We start from the raw sequence: 16,103 nt of genomic DNA, 5'->3' as shown, positions 1-16,103 counted from the left end.
GATGATGTGGCACAGCAGCCAGAGCTGCTGACTCGAGCGCTAGGGATCGCAGTTCGAGTCTCGGTGGCACAACATCCTTTGATTCTGGGCAAAACATGTAATCTCTCTGGTGATAAGTTACACTATATAAATCTGCTTCAAGACGAAAAAGCAGAAAGAGGCTAAACTTTATGAAAAAATAGTTTCACCAAAGCAGATGTTGACAGTATTTCAGCTACAGGAAACTGATGAGAGAAATAGATGAGGAACCAGCATTGGTAAATGCAGGAAAGTATGCTTCAGCCATAGATATGGAGGAAAAGTAAGTGGCAAGCACACGAACCAATGAAAAGCCAGAAATGCGTGGGGGGAGGATGTAAGCCCGTTTTAAGATTCATATTAAAAACAATAGATTTCACAAGCACAGCGCAAGTGCTGTGCAGTCAAAGCCTAAAACAACTTAGCTGTTCCGACGCTGCCTGCTTCATCAGGGCTCCTTTTCTTCCTGATGGTGTCCCAGCAGTCCCTGGGACACCAGCAGAGGCTCCCACCCAAACCTGGCGCTGCTATCAATAGTATGAGAGCAGCACCAGCATTGGTCTGAGAAGCTTGCTTTAATGCTCAGACAGTGCCTGGGAGCCTGTGCTGTCTCTCCGCCCCGGCTGTGCAACACAGCTGGGTTAGAAAAATCTAAGTGCGCATTATGGTTTGGCCGGCCTTAGACAGCCTGACAAATCGTCATGCCAACTTAGGGGTCGATTATGATCGCGGACGGACTTGAGTCTGTCCGCGACCCCTGAGGAGGAGGGAAAGTCCGCAGGGGCTGCGGCGTTCCCTCCGAGCAGATTAGGATGTGACCGCCATGGTGGCGGTCACATCCTCTATCTTTAACATTGCGGCGGGTGCAGCTTCAAGCTGCACCCGCTGCAAGGTCAAAAATGCATGCATCGCATTTGCATGCACAAAGCAGCAGGCACCGCGCAGTGCCTGCTGCTTTGTGCACGCAAATGTAGGGGGGTAACATAGGTACCCCCCATGTGCACCCCCCACCCCCCCTTCACCCAGGGGGCCCGCAACGGGCCCCCGAAGTGAAAGTCCGTATGCTTTTCCACGGCGGAAAAGCTGCCGCAGAAAAGCATGTCTTTCCCACCATCCTAATATGGCTGGCGGTGTCTGTTAGACACCGCCACCATATTAGGGCTATTCCGCCGCGGTTGTAATGCGACCGCGGCGGAACAGCGGCGGACGGAATTCCAGACCCACCAGCCATCCTAATATGGCGGTGGGTCTTTGCAGGCTCCACAGCGGAAGCCACCGCCGGCCCGGAGGATGCGGAAAAACCGCAATCATAATCGGCCCCTTAGGTTGTACACTACACCTCCCCTGCTGGCTGTGCCTGTGACAATAGCCAAGCCCTGCTCCTCCCAGACTTGGCTGGCTCGAGAGGTAAACGGGGAAAATAAACTATTAAAAAAAAACAAAGTATTATCATATTATTTTTCCTGTTTCCCACGTGTAGCTCTCAGCAGGGGGGGGGGGTGATGCTGCACCGCTATAGCGGAAGAGCCACTGCTGATTTTACAACATATTTGTATGCTAAGATCTAATACAGCAGTTTTAATAATGTTTTCAACTTGTCAAGAATTAGTGCTTCCCAAACTTTTTAGAGCCACAACCCAATTTTTTGACATGGCAGACTTCTGCCATCCACCTAGCTCTGATGGACATGAGGTGGGTGATTGTTTTTCAGTGTAACTAAAGTATAATGTGGTAGCACCCTGCTATTTACAGACAGCACATTTTCCATTTAAATGGCCCCTAATTATGCACAGATGTATGGTTTTACTGATACAACTATATTTCACACAAATGATAATGTATGCACATCGGATATCACTGAGTATTTATTGTGTGTGCATCAATCACCAAGTAAAGTGTCCTGATTTATTTTGATACTATTAAAACATTTGTTTCCATCACACTTCAGAATTACAAAAAAAGGTGCTGTATGTTTGCTTTAACTGCTGAACTTCACAGTTCATTTACAGATATTTGCATTTTGATGTGTTACAAAAATGATACCCTTCAGCCTTTTCTTTACACTGCCGGTATCCCATCAAGAATGTCACATAATTCAATGTACTTTTCTTTTTCCGACTGCCAAGTGAGCAGTGTTTATAAAACACCAATCTCCACGTTCAGAAATTAAGCAGCGGTTTGTCAGAAGACATAGCCTGATATTTGACTTCTGTCACACTTTCTGAATGCTAATTTTGCACATATTTCTATTAATTGTTAGCATGTGCCACTTTATTGCAAATTTTGCACATGCTTTATAAAGATAAAATTGCACTTTATCATGTATTTGCATTCGAAGATTTAGGAATTGTTGATGATATTCATATTCATGGGCTGAATATATTTCGTATATGTACTATTTTATGTTTTGATGTTCTGTTGCTATATGGTCATATACTTATATATACTATTCTGGCCGGGGGTCACATCATCTGCCACTCACTTCCATCTCCTGAGGCAGCATACCGGTCCCGCCAGCACCTCTGCTCTCCTCCGCTGCCGCTGGAAACATCGCGGCCGCCGAGAGAGGAGAGCCTTCGGGGAAAACCACAACTCCCAGCGTCCCTTGCTCCCTGGACGCCGGCCGCCGCATCACTCTGCCGCGCCCGGAGGCGCATAAGAGAGAGGAGCTCCTCCCGCATCGCGGGACGCGCGCGGGCAACGCCGGGCTGAGCCCGGGCAGAGGGCGGGCTGTCTGTGGCCGTCCGTGGACGACTGAGGACGGGACGGCCACCCCCCTTTTCTGTGGCTTCCAATCCTGAAAGCATCCGGCACTCTTCCACAAGGTACTGTTATCCGTTTTTCCCTTTCGCTTGCTGGCCACTGTGTTAGTTGTCCCCCTTAAGAGTGCGAGTGGTAACCAATTCCTGTGCTGGACTCATTGTGTCTTCTATACTTCTCTCCATACTTTGCTGTTAACTAACGAGGCTACCCACAGCAAATATGAGTATCCAGGGCAAGAAAACCAAACCATCTGCTTCACGCCCAAATACTAGACTTCAAGCCACAATGCCACAGTCCCTTCCAACATTGACGGCAATTGACAAAATGCTACAACAGACCATAGGGGTGGTTGCCAATGCAATCGAAAACACTGAAAGAAGATTATCCTTCCCACCCACAATAAGCTCTAAAGACCATGGCGAAGATTGCTCGGCGATTGCCTTTGATCCTACGATCCTGGACTCCTATTTAACATCCACCTTCGCCGAGCTGCCCTGTGCACAAATCCCGGTCGAGACTCCAGTAGCTGATGATTTTCCATTGGCTTTAGCTGAGATCTCTAATAATAATGACGACCAATCCCGTATCCTGACCTCCCCTTCCCCTGTGTTAAAATCAAAACCTGGTAGGGTGGGCTCTAAGACAAAAAAGGACAGTCTTCCGAAAAATTTAGGTACAAAAAAACAGCCCAACCATAATTTGGTAACCCAATTTGACCATCCCCGGCATCCAACTACAGGGATTCCCTGCTGGGTTACCAATATGGTCACAGATCTCCAGAATAGTTTAGAGCAAATAATTGCTTCCCACATTAAACCACTGGTTTCAAAACTTGATAGATTATCTTCCATGGTAAACAATAAGACTTTGGTGACAACTAAGCCACATAGCTCCCAAGGTAACTCGCTACCCCTTGTTCCAGCTGGTGATTCTACAAAGGTACCCTGTCCTGAGTTAACTAAATCTACCGTTCCAGTAGAACCAAATAGAAAGCCAGGACCGGCAAGTACTGTAGCCAAATCCTTAAACCTCGTAACCCCTCCCACACCTGTAGCCAAACCACCAGGTCCTCCCAGATCTCCAGCTGTGGGCCAAACTGTTAAATCTAGCCAACATCCCAAGGAGGGTAAGAATACGGCACCAAAAAAAGTAGTATCTTCATCAAGACCCCCCCCACCAAAGGCAACCTTTAAGCGATTGCCGACAATAAATCTACCTCCAGAAGCACAACCATATGTAGTAGCATTAGCGGGTGTCCCACCCCTTAGTGAGGGGAAGAGAGAACCGGCGGTAGATCTACATAATAAGTGCATACAGTGGCTGAATCTAAATAGACCCTTACCTTCCAATATTTCAGGCCATATATTGGCAGTAAGAAGAGTAGACTGGATTGGAAGGGGACCGAAAACAGTGGCAGGGGATGTTGTAACAATTAATTTTAGGGACTCCTCAGCCGTTGATCATATCTGCAGAACTCCTTTTTATAAAGAGTCCCAAATATTCCCTTTGCACTTGTCCTATTTCTATCCTACCCCAATCCACAACACGTTTCACAAAAGGAGTACACAGCTTATCAGAAATCCCCTCTCTTACTCGAACGGGACTCATCACTGGCAACCATTTGGGGAGGGTTTTCATTCACACACCCCATTTGACCCAATACAACCCCATTGGAATAGGTTTAGCGTCCTCGAGGAGGTGGACTGACTGACTCAGCCATGCACGCCCCCACGAGAACATAATGAGGGTATTCTAGAGGAAGGTATTATAACACAGGAAAAGTCACTATCCTCTGACAGTTATGAGACCCTTTGGCCTCATGCCTCAAAGAGGGAGGATGCAAGGGTTGAACAGAGTCTGGATCAGCTAGCACTAAGAGAACAGGGGGGGGGGGAGAAGGATAAAGTTAAGGCTATGGAAGGTAACATAAAAATACTCTCGTGGAATGTCGCAGGCCTAAAGAACAAGCTACTTGCACCAGACTGGTCCTCATTTATGTCCACTCATGACATCTGCTTGATGCAAGAGACCTGGTCCCTCGAGGCGAATGACAGTCCCAGTTACACTACCTTTGACATCCCTGCAGTCTCAGGTGGGAAAGGCCGCCCTTCGGGGGGCCTTGCCATATGGGTATGCTTACACTTGGGTGTGCAGGCTGTACAGGTGGACACATACTCGCCTGATATCCAATGTGTTTTGCTAACATCTGTTGGCGGATCCACATTGGCTATTATTAATATCTACTCTAGGCCTACGGTGAACGGGAAAGAATCGAGTACTATTCAAGCACTCGACCATTTTTTCCAGATACTTGACCCCGCAACTCCGATCATTCTTGGTGGCGATTTGAACTGTCAGTTCGAACCTTTGGGTGGACCCGAGTTGTGTGAGGAGGACGAGGTTGACTCGCTCTGGCAAATTCCAGCCCCAAGAATCGCCCCAGTTAAGGCCTGGACCCCGCTAGTATTACAAATTAAGGCCTTGACCCTTGCAATGTCTCTGCGGGCATGCAATGGAAGGGGCAACAACGAATGTTCCGGCCTGCCCACATACAATAGGATAAATCGAACCTCCACCATTGACTACATCATGTTGGAAGCCAAACACTGGGGAAAATTTAAAGACTTCGGGGTTGTTGCAAGGCACGATAGTGACCACAATGCGCTAGTCCTAACGCTCAAAGCGGGTGCATTTGGACTAACTAACCCTGACTCTAATTCCACTTCGATAGTTCCCCCACATATTATATCTAACAACAGGAGAAGAGTCAAATGGCCTTCTTGCCTAGACTCTCCTACTCGTCTCGCAAAAATTTACCAGATAGCTGCTCCACTGATAAGCGATATGCGAAATTCCACCTCCTATGGTCAGACTATAGCGACCCACAGAAAGTTAGTTGAGAGTCTAGGGGATGTATTCTATCCTGTTAGTGGGACTAAGACGCGCCGGAGTAAAACACATCCCTGGCACAACCATGCATGTAAAGACTCAAAGAAAGACTTACTCAAGGCAATTAAATCTAAGGATACCCCTAAAATTAGAACAACTAGACTGGTGTATAAAAAGGTGCTCATCAAAGCAAAGAGTGAGTGGGAAGAATCTAGGTGGGAAGAGATGAGACAGGCACTACTCCTAAAAGATTCTAAGACCTTTTGGTTAATTGCCACTTCCTCAGTGTCAGGAGAGAGAGACACTGGGGTCTCGAATATTGCCCCTATAGTGTGGGAGGCACACTTTAAGTCACTTTACACAAGCCCTGAGTTGGAGGAGATGGGGTGCCAGCCCCAGGAGGGGCTGTGGGAGCTGGTCTCGGAGCCCCGGGCCTGTGCGCTAAGGGACCTCCGGCACGAGAGCCGACTGCCGGGGGCCCCGGGGTCCGGGGGTCTGGTTCCACGTGCCTGCACGGCCCGGGACCTCCCGCATGAGTGTCGATTGCTGGGGGCCCCGGGCACTGGGTCTTTTCCCTGTAATGGTCTTGGCTCTGACTGGGCTTCCGAGATTTCGGTTTCCCCAGACCCCCTGCACGAGAGCCGACTGCCGGGGGCCTTGGGCTCCGGGATTTCGATTTCCTGCTCTGGCGGGCTCCGGGGCCTCCCGCACGAGTGTCGACTGCTGGGGGCCCCGGGCGCTGGGATCCCCCCCTGCCGAGACAATGGCTCCAGCTAGGCTCTCGAGCCTCCCATGGCCCCAGACCCCCTGCACGAGTGTAGACTGCCGGGGGTCTTGGGCTCTGGAACTGGATCCTGTCTCGCAATAGCGAGAGGGAATGCCCCCACTGGGTCTCCCATTTATAGTGCAGATAATATTACACTTAGGGAAGTTGAACTGGCAATTGAGAAACTGCTCCCGAACAAGGCCCCGGGTTTAGATAAGCTCCCTGGAGACCTCTTCCGCTCTCAGCCAAAAATCTGGGCCCCATACTTGATGGTTCTGTTCAATGCTGTCTTACAGGGCTCCCCAGTACCGGAGACGTGGCTGGGAGCCGAGATCGTTCCAATTTTTAAAAAGGGCTGTCCGCTCGCCCCATCAAACTATAGACCAATTAGTCTACTCGATACTACCCAGAAGCTGATGGGCCGAATCCTGCTGGAGAGACTACTGGGCTGGATGGAGGAAAACAAAACCTTGACCACCCTCCAAGCCGGTTTTAGATCAGGGGTCTCGACTTTGGACCAGATCTTCCGACTCCAGGTCCTATTCTGGAAAACTGCAAGAGTAGAGGGTGGCAGCCTCTACCTTGTTTTTGTGGACCTGCGGGCCGCATTCGATCTGGTCCCAAGGGAGAGGCTCTGGACGGTGTTGGAGGAACTTGGTCTCCCTCCTTATTTACTAGATGCCTTAACCCGGCTTCACACGGGGAATTACGCCCAGGTGAGGTGTGGGAAAAACGGGGAATTATCCGATCGCTTCCCTGTTACTCGGGGAGTACGCCAGGGTTGCGTACTGGCCCCTACTCTCTTTAGCCTATATGTCAACGGCCTGATTGATAGACTCAATTGTGTCAGGGATAACGATGCTCCACGCCTGGCCACTGGTAGGGTGCCCGCTTTGATGTTCGCGGACGACACTTTGTTGTTGTCGCGGACATCAACGGGCATCCAGCGGGTTTTGGACGGGTTTGTTTCCTTCTGCGCCTCGCGGGGTTTGGAGATCAACTTGGGGAAAACCAAGTTTATTATCTTCAACCCGCCGAGGCTTACCCGCCCAAACCCCACATTGAATGGAACCCCACTTGAGCGAGTTAAGACCTTTATATATCTGGGGGTGACCTTGACTGAACATTTTACATGGGACCAACAAGTCTCTAAATCCTCCTTGAGACTTGCACAGATTACGGGTGGCATAGGCAGATTCCATAGTGCCTCAACTTTTAAACCGGCTACCCCTGCCCTAGAGATATACAAAACACAGGTCAGGTCTGCAGCCCTATATGCTGCTGAACTCTGGGGACACACCAATGCATGTAATCTAATGAAAGTCGAGCACTCCTTCATGCGACATCTGTTTGGTCTTCCACAAAGCACGCCCCTGCTACCATTAAGCTTGGACCTGGGTCTGGAACCTATTATTGATCTGGTGGCAGCTCGACCTCTGCTCTATTGGAGAAGGCTCTGGTCTGTGCCGGAGCTTGAACCGTTTAGAGCAGAATTCAATACTATTTGGGGGCAGTTAAAGAACAAGAATATACCTTGGCTGGTACACGTTAAGACTCTCCTTTACCAAATTGGTCTTCCCCAACTTTGGGATACACCGGAGGACAGCTGTTTGAGGATGCAGAGGACTGTACTGGTGGCAGCTGTAAAATCCCATAACCTCAAACTGCTACACTGTTCGACTTCCCTGGGCAGATTGTCCACTGAGTTCCTCACAACAAAAGTTGAATATTGGACGGAGGCATTTTTGGACCTGGTGCAGCCGCCACTGGCAAGAAAACTATATATTCAATTGAGGCACGGCTCCTTACCGGTTGGGGCATTCACATCTAGATGGACAAAAACGATGAAGGCTAATTGCCCTGCCTGTAATCACGCCAGGGAAGACATTACACACATCTTCTTTTTTTGCCCAGCATACAGCGAAATCAGGAAGTGTTGGATTACCCCGTTATGCAAAAACCTGGGTTTTAGACATTGTGTTCATGCCTGTAGAGTCCTAACCTATGACACTGCCCCTTCCATTGTTTTTGCTGTTTCCCGGTTTTTATTCGGCATGTGGCGGAGAAGAACTGCATTTATCCATAAGGAATAATGGACTACTGTTTTTATGCTTTTCTACTCCTTTGATAACCAACGTTTAATAACTTTTTAATTCTGAAGTATTTATGTTTTACTATTTTGCTTGTACATATTTTATTGCACTTTTATGGTCATCGACCGAAATCAAGTTATCAAAGTGAAGTATATATACCGAATAAAGCATTTTGAATCTGAATCTGACTTCTGTCTTTGAAGCAGAGCAAATGTGGCAGATAAATACAGAATGTGCAGGCATCTTTATTTATTGCCTGGACCTTTTCGACCCCCCCAACAATCGGCTCGCAGCCCACCCACAATTTGGGAAACACTGCTGTAAAGTATTACACCAGGACAAGCCACCATTGTGCCAGGAAAACCCACAATCCTACAGGGTACAAATATTTATTATCACTATGCCAGGGCAAGCATTACCTCAGCATTACATTCTCACACCCAAAAGTCTGACCCACTACAAAGGAACTCGGAAATCATCTGAAGTAACACTTGGATTCAGAAAAGCAAGTTGGATTCTTGTGTGGCCACATCCAATAGAAGGTACACAGTTCAGGCACAAACTCTTCACACAATTCATGTGTACACGTCATCCCCGCCCTTAATGGGTGGAGCAAAGGTCCTGAATGCAAGGGACGGGCAGAATAATTTAAAATGCAGGTGACACCAGTAGATAAATCTCCCTATCAGTGAGAGGTCAAAAATCCTCTTCAACTCCCATCTTATCGCTGTCACCACCGCCGGTTGCAACAATCCTCAAACCCTATGCGTACACGGGATTGTTGTATGTGCTGAAGTGAAAAAAAACTCTCTTAAACTACCGAATTTGCAATGGGAAAGCGGAGTCGGGGCACACACTCTATGCGAGAGACCTTTTCCTTCCAAACACCAAATATAGATTAAGGTGGAACTGCATGCATTCTCCACTTCCACACCAGTTTGGTTTTGCTCGACATACAGGATAACACACAGGATATTTGCCCGCCCCGTCAACTGCGATCCCAGAGACAGACTCCTTTGCATTGGAGATTCCTAAACAAGCATAACTCCACGTCATGACTAACAGTCCCAGAACTGATGCCTGTAATGTGAAATGTTCTATAATATGATTGACACTTGGAGTGAACAAGGGCTGGGGCCAGGAGCGGGGGTAACTCAATTCTCCCCTCTGGGTATTATTATAATGAATTAGTGACAGCTGAACCTATTAAACATAAAGATGTAGAAGTTGTTTTGTCTTCTTTAATTAAGGTAGTTAATTGTAGTTAGTCAGACTGCTGAATTTGTATTCATCCAAGGCATTAGCAAGCTCAGTGATTGATGCGTATTTCCTTTTCAATAAAAATAAACTCACAACCTTCGCTCTTCATGCGCTCATCATAACAGTCAGCGCGCAACAAGTGAAACAAACAAACGCAAGCTAAAAATAAATGTTAGGATGATTACACTGCCGCATGTGTTAACTCAATCTGAAGTTTAATTTTAGCATCAATTTACATACGTATGTATTTTTAACTTCCCTCTTTTGCAAGAAGAGATTTTTTAAATGACAAGTAGGTATTTCCTCTAAAGCACAGCCATTCTAACCCCTATATTTAACATATTGTCAACGTTAACGGTGAGCACATTGTGACGCACTAAATTAATAAGTGACGTGCAGAAAGAAGGCCCACTCTCGATAGAGCAGAAATTTTATCTGGCATGGGGTATCTGTTAGGACTTGCGCTGTAATCACTTGTAGTAGGCACTCATATTAATCAGTGTTTTGGTAAGACTAAATGTTAGAACAAATGTGATTCAATTAACCTGTTATTGTGAAATTAATTCAATCCAGTGTGAAGTTTAACAAATGATTTATAGACTTTGCCGATTGAAATCACGTTGCCTACCTGGACGTCCCTAGCTGCCAGTAGGACCCTTGTGCCTTGCTTCCTGGTCCTGGTGCTTCCTGCGCCGTGAGCGCGTCCTCGCCCGCCTGTCCCCCCCGCCGCCACGACCTACCAACTAAGCGGCCGCAGTGCGGGGGTACTACATCGCCCAGAGCACCGTGCGGGATTGCCCCCCCCACCAGCTGCACTTCCGCGCCCGGAGGCGCTTAAAGACCCAGCGCCCGTCCGGGGGAGCGGGAGACTTTGCGGCTGCCCGAGGCCACCCGGTGGCCATCAGGAGGGCGGCACCATAGTTGCAGAGGGCCTCCCCCCCCCCCCGCCCTCTGGCTCGCTTGGCCATCACTCCTCTGGTGGAGGAGGAGTCTCGGCAGGGAGAGGGCTTGTCCAGTGACGTGTGCTCGGGGCGGTAGTCAGGCAGGGCGAGGGGTATTTAAGTCCCCCTCGCCATTTTTGATGCCTCTTTGCCGCCCCGGACGCCTCCTGTCGCGACGTGGACACTCTTTTCCCCCCGGTGAGTGAGGGCCTAGCTGGCCAGTACCCCCCCTCCGCCTACTCCCTCTTTGTGGAGGTCGAGCGGGGCTAGGTGGCCTGCTTAGTGAGCGGGCCACTGTGGAGGTGGGGGTGCAAAACTTCACCGAGCCCGCATTAGGGGTCTTTGTGGCCGTTGCGGGGGAAAGGGGTTGGACGAGCTCCCTCCCCCCCTTTGTGCGCCTCGTGGCGGCAGCGAAGGGGTCTTCGGAGTGGGCTCGGCGGATGTACCTCTACCCATGTACTGCCTGCGTCCATAAAAGTGAATTTAACCCGGGGTCGGGTGGTTGGTCCCTGGCACCCGTACACCCCTCCGGGCACACACGGCATTGCGTTGCTCGGCGCCTGGTGCCTTCCTCCCTCTCCACGGCCCGCGTGTGCTGCGAGGGGGGGGGGGGGGCTGGCTCGGGGTCGGGCGGCGCATCGGGCAAGTAGGTCTTTGTTCTTTATGGCCCTCTTTGCCCACTTTTAGGCGGGACCTTTCTGCACTCTTGAGTTATCGTTTCAACCCTTTTCGGTGTTTCGGGTTGTGCGTCCGCTCGAGGGGGAACACCGCCTTGCACCGATCGGGCGGTAGGGTGGTCGAAGGAGAGTACTGAGCCTCCTCTCCACCCCCCTCATAGCATGGCATTTTGCTAGCGGTTGTCCTGCCCCTTCTCTAGTCCACCGCGTCCTTGTCTGCTGGGCCGCCTGTGTATCGTTAGCGCTATGACCATCTGCCTAAGCACACTGCCATCGGGGCCATGTAGAGGCCAATCGGAAAAAGACATAGGCTTCGGTTTCGCTGTGATTCTTAGCGAGGGCATATCAGCATGGTCGGGGAAAGTGTCTAACGAGGAGGTGTCGTAAGATGCTGCCTACATGGAAATAAAATGGGCAAAGTATGTTGACGAACTGTAGAAAGCGCTGATCACGGGTCAGCACAGACTAACAAGTATGTTGTGTATTGGCAGCATCAATACAAATGCACTCGCGGGCAGGGGCGTTTTTGATTTCGGCCATATTGGATTATGTCGTGGGTCACTGCAGACTTGGTATGGGGGCAGACAGCGTAGCGGCCATCCTGGTGACACGCACTGTCTCCTACACCGGGGACATGGGCGCCATGTCCAGCCATTTTGTCCTCCTGGGTGGGCTGGCCCGCCCCTTCTCCCCTCATGGCCGCAGCGCCGGAAATCCAAGATGGCGGCGGCCATCTCGGCGCCCGAGATTAGTGATCAGGTCGCTCCCGCTCCTGCACGTCACTCGTCTCTGTGCCGCGGGGCGGGCCGTCATGTGGCATGACACACGCGAAGTCCTCGAAGAGGCGGGTGGGAGGGCTATGGCGTTTTCTTGTTCCTCGGTCCTGGCTTTGGACACTCTTTTCCCTCCCTACCTCTTACCCTGAGTGTCAGCTGAGGGGGAATTGGTTGAACTTTATAATGTATTTCTTTATCGTTGCAGGCGGAGTTACAGGGCGATCCGGAAGCAGAGAGGTGCAGCACTGTACCTCAGCAGGCACATAGGGGTGCCAGAGCCTAAGACCTGGACCTCAGGGGAGGCCCGGGAACACGTGTCGGCGCCCCAGTAGTCCTTCGGGCGGTTGTGGGCCTGTGCATCCGGGGGCTTGCCTAACTGCGCTCCGTCCCACTAGGGGCACGAGTACAATAATTACCATTAGGGGGCAGCACTCAGGTGGTTCGCCACGGTGCTGCTTGGCTCATCAGGCGGGCAGGTGGCGAGAATGCGGCCTGCCCTTTGATCGCCCGTCAGATAACCCATCATGATTACATAATGTTGTATGTAATAAACCTGCAGCAACTTTTCCCGAACATAACACTTGTGTCTTGTGTGTTATTTGCGGGATTGTGGTATGTTGTTGGGCGGGGGGGGTCCTGTCACCATGATGTAACTATGCCGATTGAAATCACGTTGCCTACCTGGACGTCCCTAGCTGCCAGTAGGACCCTTGTGCCTTGCTTCCTGGTCCCGGTGCTTCCCGCGCCGTGAGCGCGTCCTCGCCCAACTGTCCCCCCCGCCGCCGCGACCTACCAACTAAGTGGCCGCAATGCGGGGGGACTACATCGCCCAGAGCACCGTGCGGGATTGCCCCGCCCACCAGCTGCACTTCCGCGCCCGGAGGCGCTTAAAGACCCAGCGCTCGTCCCGCGTTGCGGGACGCGCGTGGGCGGTCGCCGGGCTGAGCCAGGGCAGAGGGCGGGCCGTCTGTGGCCGTCCGGGGACGAGAGGGGCTGGGCTGGGCATCCCCCCTAAGAACTTCACCCGGGTGGCTTTGGGTATGCGGACTGCCACCTCTATTAACATTGCTTAGTTTTGGTAGTTGAGTTACCATATATACTTTCTTTCTTCTACTTGTAGGTCTCTTTCCCATATATCAATGTCACCACGATCTGGGAAGAGCCTGAGGGGGGAGGCGGATGCGTGAGTGGAACTATAGACCAGTTCATCACTCGCGCAGTCACGCTTGTAGAGAATGAGATTGCTTTGACGGAGCGCTGCCTCTCTCGTGAATCGCTTGCCCATAAACGTTCCTCCCTGGGGCCCCTGGCCTCGATTCCCTCCCCTCTGCATGTTGCTGTCCCTTTGCTCAATGACTGTCCTGGCTCTGATGACCAACGGGCCAGTACCGTTAGGGCTAGTTTGGATAGATTATATTCTATAGCTCAGGGTGGGGCTAGAACCTCCTTGCCAGCTCCAGGGCCTGCCGAGTCTCCTCGTCCCTTAGTTGATCTGTCTCCACCCATTAGTCACGAGGTTACTACTTCATTGTCTGTGCTAGCACCGCCGGTAGGAGACGGAGTTGTACCTACCAAAAGGAAACGCATTGTTAGCCCCCGCCAAGGTAGCTGTTCAAAACCCTACAAAAAACTAAGGAAGAATTATAGCAGGGGGGTGGAGCTATGAAGGGTATGGGGGCTGGAGGCAAACAACCGCGTGGCCTTTCGGGAGGTGAGACTCCTTGTGCCCCGCATGAACAACCGGATGTAGATTTGCAAACCGCCCCCATTGTAGGCGCCCTAGCAGGAACCACATTGATTGCTCAGATCGAGCAATTAATGAGATCCTTAATCCTCCCTGTGCTAGAGAGAATGAAAGGCCTGAATGAACGACTGGACAGATTTGAACAGGTTTCCCTGGACAACTTTTTCTCCCTGAAATCTTTAATTAAATTACATGCAAAAATAAGGGAGGATGGGATGGCAGAGAACCCATCCCCTAGGGCAACAGCTCTGGATGCTACTTGTCATCACGACCCAGTAGGGATAGTACAAGGATTGATTGAGGCAAACACAAACACCACGACGGCACACTTGGCTGTCTCCTTGGGGTCTCCGCTAGGTGAAGGGATGGAGGCCGCGGACGTCTTAGTGCACTCTGAAGCCCCTAGGAAAAACAGCAAAGTGGCCAATAAGGCCAAAGAGCCCGCCCACTCTATTGTCGGGCGCCCAGCCAAGAATAGGACCCCAGTTCATAGTAAAAGAGACAAAATGACTGGGTCTGGCGATTTTATCGCAGCCCCAAAAGGCCAGCAGGAAGGTGAGAAGGCTGTAATTTCTGTCCAACACGCCAATTTACCACCTGACTGCCAGCCATTTGTTGTTGTCTTAATGGGGGTACCTCCGCTCGCATCAGAGGAGACTGTATTTTAGTTAATTTCAAAGACCCTAGGGTAGTTAGATTAATTTGTAATCAGGAATCTAGTGGTGGTCCCTCTGGTATTAGTACTCGTGACCTCAGTTACTTTAACCCGCGTCCAATAACCCCTTGGCCAAGTGAATAGTTTTACGGGGAGGGAAGGAGAAGTAGGCACCCCCTCCATGACTTAGCTCCTTTTAGCTTGATGCGCCAGAACATAGGCCCTAGTTCCGACTGGCCATGGTGGGGCTGCTGACCCGTTGGCCACAAATTGATTAGAATTTCATCTGCTTACACTAAACCAGCCACAAGTAGCGGTAGGAGCAGTTTTGTGGACATGGACTCTTTCGCCCCATATGAGCCCTCTACTCTTTTTTCCCCTGGCCTTCCACATACGACTGTCCTTGGTGGCCTAAGCATGACTAATTCTAGTGTAGTGGTAGTGGCGGAGGCCGTAACAAAGGAACTTGGTTCCAAACCCAACTCGATTATGCCCCGACACCTAGATGAGCATGTAGTAAGTGACAATGAGCTGAAGATTGTCAGCTGGAACATAGCGGGCCTTTCTCATAACCTAGAGTCACCAGAGTGGAATACCTTAATCGAGTCCTTTGGGATATGTATTTTCCAGGAGACTTGGTGTTTGGAGCCACGTCATAAGGTTGGGTATACAACTTATTTTGTGCCCGCTATTGTTTCTTCCTCAGGAAGGGGTCGCCCCTCTGGTGGCCTACTTGCTTGGGTCAGTATCTCACTGGGTTGTCAGATTAGGCATATAGAAACCAGGTCCCCTGATCTACAGAGAATTGCTGTGAGAGGGCCCCATAGCGGCCGCTCCCTAGAAATCTTTAATATATATGTAAGAGGCCCCAATGGGGGCTTGGCATCTCCGACTTTAGTGGTCCTCGAGGACGAACTTAGAACTTGTAGCCATAATGCCTATTTTTTGCTTGCCGGTGACTTTAACTGCTCTTATGAGCCCCTGGCAGCAGATGACATTTTGGGTATTTTAGACGAGGATACCAGGAGAGGAATCCCACCTCTAACTGTAGCACCAATCAAGAGATGATCCAATCGGGTGGTGCAATTAACTGCCCTCACATTGGAATTTGGGCTAAGGGCGACTAATGGGAGAACAGTCTCTGACCCTGATGGTGCTCACACGTTCAACAGGGTTGGCCATTTGTCCAGAATCAATTACATCTTGCTGGACTTTAAGCTTTGGACCTACCTGTTGGATATGGTAGTCCAACCATCAGTGGACAGTGATCATAACCCACTTATTCTATCCCTAACCCCCTTATGGAAGGCAAATAAAGCCCATCAGGCGCCTCACGTTTCGAGGTCGACAAGCCATGTCTGCCCCGCGAATTGTGGGAGACGCCTGAAATGGGCCAAGGTTGCCATTGACGAGGAGAAGGTTTTAGAAATAGGGCTAACTATGTCTGAGACCGTAAATAGGCTGCAGCTCACTAGCATGAACCCCCAGGAGATATCATCTCTTTTTTGCCTTACCACTAAA

Source organism: Lissotriton helveticus, chromosome 6 (genome assembly GCF_964261635.1).
Source record: "Lissotriton helveticus chromosome 6, aLisHel1.1, whole genome shotgun sequence".
NCBI classification, from domain to species: domain Eukaryota; kingdom Metazoa; phylum Chordata; class Amphibia; order Caudata; family Salamandridae; genus Lissotriton; species Lissotriton helveticus.
The sequence above is the reverse complement of the archived record's forward strand: the minus strand, read 5'-3'. Positions refer to the sequence as shown.